This window comes from Danio rerio, chromosome 15 (assembly GCF_049306965.1).
Source record: "Danio rerio strain Tuebingen ecotype United States chromosome 15, GRCz12tu, whole genome shotgun sequence".
Taxonomy (NCBI): Eukaryota; Metazoa; Chordata; class Actinopteri; order Cypriniformes; family Danionidae; genus Danio; species Danio rerio.
The window spans coordinates 24537249-24543248 of NC_133190.1; the positions used below are offsets into that span (position 1 = coordinate 24537249).

Genomic DNA, 6000 nt, shown 5'->3' on the forward strand with positions numbered 1-6000 from the left:
CTTTAAAGTATTTAAATTAATTTTACTTCAGTATTTCCAATGGCATTGCGCTAGCCTGCTGATCCTGACGGGTGCGTGCATGTAAACAGCTTTTCATCTCGGTTTACACTTAAATGCTAAATGAATGCTGAAGTCTATTTAACTGATTATATTTTAACTACATTACAATATCGATGCTCTAAAAGGAACTGTATTAAATTTGAAAAGTCACATTAACCGTCCAACAGAAGTATATTGCTATGTGAAGAAACTCTAGCTCTGCATATACTCTATTGAAAGTGTCCAAAATCCAAAATTGAGCCAACATCTTAAACCAATGTCAAATACTGACATTTATTCTTCTGGTATGGCAACCAAAATCCAATGTCTGATAGACGTCATACTGGTAACATCCATACAACGTCAAGCTGTAACATCATTAGACGTTAATATTTGGTTGATTTTAGGTTGGACGTTGGACATTGATGTCAGTCTGACGTTGGGTTCTGACGTCAACCTGATTTTCATTTCCATGCAAAATGCAACATCCCCATTGCGTTAAGAAAAAACGTCAATCTGACGTCATGTTGACGTCCTCTGCCGGCTGGGTTATAACTTCAACTTCAACCAATGCAATAACATAATTTTTAATCCAATCCAATTAAAAGAATGATTTGTTAGTTTTATTACTGCCAGAGCACATATTTACTTACGGTATTTTTCTACATTCTAGCAGTTTGAATGTTTATTATTTTTTTATTATATTTTTAATTATATATATATATATATATATATATATATATATATATATATATATATATATATATATATATATATATATATATATATATATATATATATGATATAATGATATACATACATTTGTGTTGTATCAGTGCATAAATTTATGGGACTATATATTTTTTATATGACATAAAAAATTAATGAAAATGTCAGGCTATTTATCAAATTGTAGTATATAGCAAATTAAATATAAACAAATCACATTGGTCAATTCACAATGCCTTGGCCCATGTGATGTAAATCAGAAAGTTATGTAAGACGGAGGCAAGAATGCTTGGAACTTGCCGCACCTTGAATGCAACATCACTCAGGGTCTCAGCATCGCCTCGTCGACAGTTACGCCACGTCCAGTAAATGAACAACTGTTAGACGGCAGAACTGCTATAGCAATATGTCGTCACTTAAGCCGTACAACATGGTAAAATATGCATTTTGCTTGGGGAAATAACCCCAAAACACTACAATCATTAATGTAACCCAGCCTTGTGTAAAGGGACCACCACTTATTGGTTTTTCCACATAATTGCCTCTTTAGCCTTCTCAGTGTCAGTTTTGATCATGAAAGCTGTCTCAGAGTTGACACTCCCTGCAGAGAAAGAAACATGCATCACAGCTCAAATAAATCATGCTTTTTCATTATGTCCTATATCAGCCAGTGAACCAGTGTTTGTGATTGTGTTTTTTATGAGATTTTGAATTTGAACAACTGAGAATGTGTATTTATCTGTACTATAAGTGTATGTACATTCAGGCTGAATCAAACCTAAGAATCAGGTTCATTCCATTTATTTTAATATTTAGTGTGGCAACACTTTACAGTAAGTTTTTGTTTGTTAAATATTGAAAAGACAAAATATTTATTCTTATTAATTATTAGTTTTATACATCTTTACTATTTGTATGAATAATAGTCTCATCAAGTAACATCATTAATATTTTGAATTTAATTAGTTTACATTGATAAACAATGATAACAGCTCATGCATACTAATTTGTTTTATAATGTTATGTTTTCTAACACATGAAACATATCTATACCCCCATTATCATTTTTTTTTTTGCTTTATTATGTTTTTAAATTTTATTTTTAAAAATGTAAAGCATTTGACAGTTTCATTTATTCATTAATTTATTTATTTTGTGAATATGTACAAGCTGTTTTAATGAAATTTGCATTCACAACTCCAAAGGATTAGGTTAAAGTTAGGGATATAGGTTGGGGTTATTTATTGTCACTTGGAGACTTTAGCTAAACAGGGTACTATATGAATATCTACAATGCTATTTATCTTCAGTGTGTACAGTGTGTTGTATATGTACAGGTAAAGTCAGAATTATTAGCCCCCTTTGATTTTTTTTTCTTCTTTTTTTAATATTTCCTCATTTATTTTTAACAGGGCAAGAACATTTTCACAGTATGTCTGAGAATATTTCTTTCTTCTGGAGAATTATTTTTTTTTATTTCGGCTAGAATAAAAGCAGATTTTATTTTTCTTAAACTGTTGTAAGGTAAAAATTATTAGCCCCTTTAAGCTATATTTTGTCTATAGAACAAACCATCATCAAACAATAACTTGCCTAATTACTCTAACCTGCCTAGTTAACCTAATTCACCTAGTTAAGCCTTTAAATGTCACTTCAAGCTGTATAGAAGTGTCTTGAAAAATATCTAGTCAAATATTATTCACTGTCATCATGGCAAAGATAAAATAAATAAGTTATTAGAGATGAGTTATTAAAACTATTACGTTTAGAAATGTGTTGAAAAAAATCTTCTCCCTGTTAAACAGAAATTGGAGGAAAAAATAAACAGGGTGGCTAATACTCTGTCTCTGTGTGACAACACACATCACCATCCTACGCATAAATTAGAGCAATTTTGTCACTTTGATTCGCGGGTGAATTAATTGCAGAAGATTACAACCAGAGCATTTTAAATACAGTAGTAATCTGAAACAACAACTTGTTTTTTACCTTACACGCAGTGGAATAAAGTTTGTCTGAAAGTGTCAGCATCAACGAAAACATGCTAATTAACAGCTCTACTGTGCTTTCTAATTATTCGTGAGCAAAAATAACTAGCTCACAAATGAAAGAAGATGCCTTTCTGTACCTTCAAACCGCAACTTTCATCCAAAGAGCGGAAGTATCCCGTTCCCTATATTTTAAATCCACTTTTCTCCATCGGATACACTTGTCCATCCGAGCGACTGTAACTGTATTCCTCTTCTGTCTCAATTACAGCTCCACGGGTGAAAACAGCCAATGTAAACCGGCAAACGCGACTAATTCCATGGGGAAATTTCATTGTGATGATTAAAAGAAGGTGAACATGAGGTAAGTACGCTTTTCCTGATTTTGTGGAGGTGTTAAACTACACTTAGCAGGCGCAGCGCATATCCGCTTGAGTCCAGGCGAAGTCTGAGCAGCGCGTGCGAGCGCAGCATCTGAGCGCGCGCTTTCCGCACGCGGTAACCTTCAGCATCCACTGAGGGACAATCTCAGTCCCTCCAACACACATTGAGAGGGGTGGAAACGAGGCGGGGCTGTTACATAAACATCAGTGAGAATAAAATACAAGTATATTCTTCAATCACCCTCTCGTTCTTTTTAAAACCCAGCAATTAGTCTAACATAATTGTCTTCCTCTTCTTGCTTTTCTTTTTGTCTTTGTACAGACATTATTCATAATTTAACTTTAAACGGCAAATTACCAATTATTGGATTTTATTTAGTCTGTCTTGTAATTTGGTTTTAATTAAAGGTATGTTTTGAATTTAAATTATTAAAGAGTGGGTGGGGTTTAATAATTTTTTAATTAAATCTCATGAATACATTATTGTTATACATTGTAAAATATTTGATGTTGTTAAAATATCATATATCACTGTTATGCCTTGCTTAGCCTACCAATAAAAAGAGTTCACATTGTAATTGACACTAGAAAAATGTAGAAGAGACCATCTTTACCATCTTTTAATTAATTTAGCTGCTATATAGGTGATTATAGGTGCCGTATGTACATTCTTAGAAGTAAAGGTAAGTGAGCTGTCACTGGGGTGGTACCTTTTCATAAGGTACACATTTGTTTTTAATGGGTCTATGTTGGTACCTCAGAAGTATATACTAATACCTAAAATTTTTAAGAACACTTTGTACTTTTTAAATATGTACCCTTAAGGTATTGAAATGGACCCTTTAGGTACACCCCCAGTGACAGCTTAGTACCTTTATTTCTGAGAGTGTACAATTCTGAGTTTGAGGACAACGGCACTAAATGCTTTTGTCACATGTAGTCTCAAACTCACACTGTTACTAATAAAGCTTCTTTTTTTGACAATAGTTACATAAAGAACCTTGTAAGGACTTGTTCTGAGACATTTGTGGTTTTATTACATAAACTATCTCTCCATCCATGATAAAATTTGAATACAGAAACTAGAGAATTGAACCATATCTTTTATTTTTTTCTTGTGTATCCCGTTGATTCAAAGACGAGTGTTACAACGGCCCTCATATCCTTTGTCAGTCACTGAAATGGCCCTCACCAATTTGAGTTTGAGACCCCTGATCTATGGGATCACTATAAAAATCTAATTTTGTTTAGTTTTTGCCCCTTTTGCCCCTTAAGTGTACAGTTTATATTAAGTTTATATTAAGTGACCTTAATGACATAATTACATCAAAGAAGAAATACTATGTACTCACTTTGTTGGTATTGTTTTGCAGAAAACTTCTGGTGTTATTGACAGTCAGGTTGGGGACAGGTTGATGGAATGACTAGGTTTAGGGATGGGTTAAGGCATAAGGGTTTGGTCAACAGCGTAATTATAAATGTAATTACAGAAATTAATAACAATGTATTTAAATACATGCATTTAATCAAGTATGAGTACAATGTCAAAACATGTTTTTACACAATCAGTACATTGTACCAAATGATTAATATATAATATATTGGTCACACTTTACAATAAGGTTCATTAGTTAATGTTAATTAATGCATTTACCAACATGAACAATGAACAATACATTTAATACTGTATTTGTTCATGTTAGTTAACATTAGTTAATAAAAATACAGTAGTTCATGGTTAGTTCATGTTAACTCATGTTGCATTAACTAATGTTAACAAGCATGGACTTGGATGTTAATAATGCATTAGTAAATGTTCAATTATGATTTATTAATGCTGTACATGTGTTGTTCATGATTAGTTCATGTTAGTAAATGCATTAACAACTTAACCTTATTGTAAAGTTTTACCAATATATTAAGCTACCTAATATAAAGTGGGATTGTGTTACTAATTACAACACGACATGAGTACAGCAAAACTTTTGCTCTATAAATATGTCAGTAAAAAATTAATTTTAGAAGTTAGTGAAAATAAATGTTCCATTCAATTCCCAATGGTCAAAATCAAGTCTCATGCTACATTATACTTCTCAGTTTGAGAAGCCATTTCACATACATCATAATACAGAACAAAGAGGCGATAGCAATTCTTGTTTCATGCCCACTTTAAATTGACTTCATCTATAATTTCTCGATCCCCTGCTTTTTACAAACTGTTGTAAATGTAAGTCAAGTGCAAATCTTTTAAAACTAGATTACATGCCATGTTACAGGCAGATATGAGCGAGCATCACTGATACTCACAGTATATTAGTTGTGTGCCTTGTCTCGGGGCAAGGATTGAATTATATGCCCTCCTATGGCCTTCAAGACTTTGGACCGAAGGAAAAAAAAAACACACAGCCCTCACTACCCTTACAGCAACAAAAAGCCGCTTTGAGGATTGGATCTGAGGTAGACTTTAGACATGGTGGGTGTGCAGTTCACAGAAAAATGGATTTGGTGCCATGTGTGGTCTCAAGCATGAGTCTGTAACGATGAAATGAAATGAAACCAGGGTGAGGTCGAAAGTGCAGGACTGATATCACCTTAACAACATAGAGATGATCAGCTACTCTAAATACATTTATAATGCATACATGTTATGGATTCATGATCACATTATTTGAGGATGTACCTGATAAAAAAAAAAAAAAGTCAGTGGTAAAGTTTCAACTTTTCAACAGTTGATTCAATGAAGGTATGCTGTCAGGAAAGAGAATCGTGTAATCAGGATGTTAAAACAAACCAACAAAAATAAACTCATCCTTCAAAGTTTACCTACAACTTCACTGAGCAATAGTCACAGTACAATAATA

At 32.9% G+C, this 6000-nt stretch overlaps 1 protein-coding gene across 5 annotated transcripts in view; it reads right to left on the reverse strand.

Moving 5' to 3' along the window:
* drd2a (dopamine receptor D2a) overlaps window positions 1–3314 on the reverse strand; it is a 32266-nt gene extending 28952 nt beyond the window's left edge. For 2 of the 5 annotated variants that reach the window (XM_073922707.1, XM_005157501.6), the window contains exon 1: window positions 2897–3314. The gene's annotated coding sequence lies outside the window, so the exon portion shown is untranslated. Of the gene's footprint in view, window positions 1–1073; window positions 1370–2896 lie in introns of all 5 variants that reach the window. The other 3 variants (XM_073922706.1, XM_073922705.1, XM_073922708.1) reach the window with 3 other exon arrangements.
* Between the last annotated feature and the right edge of the window lie 2686 nt (window positions 3315–6000).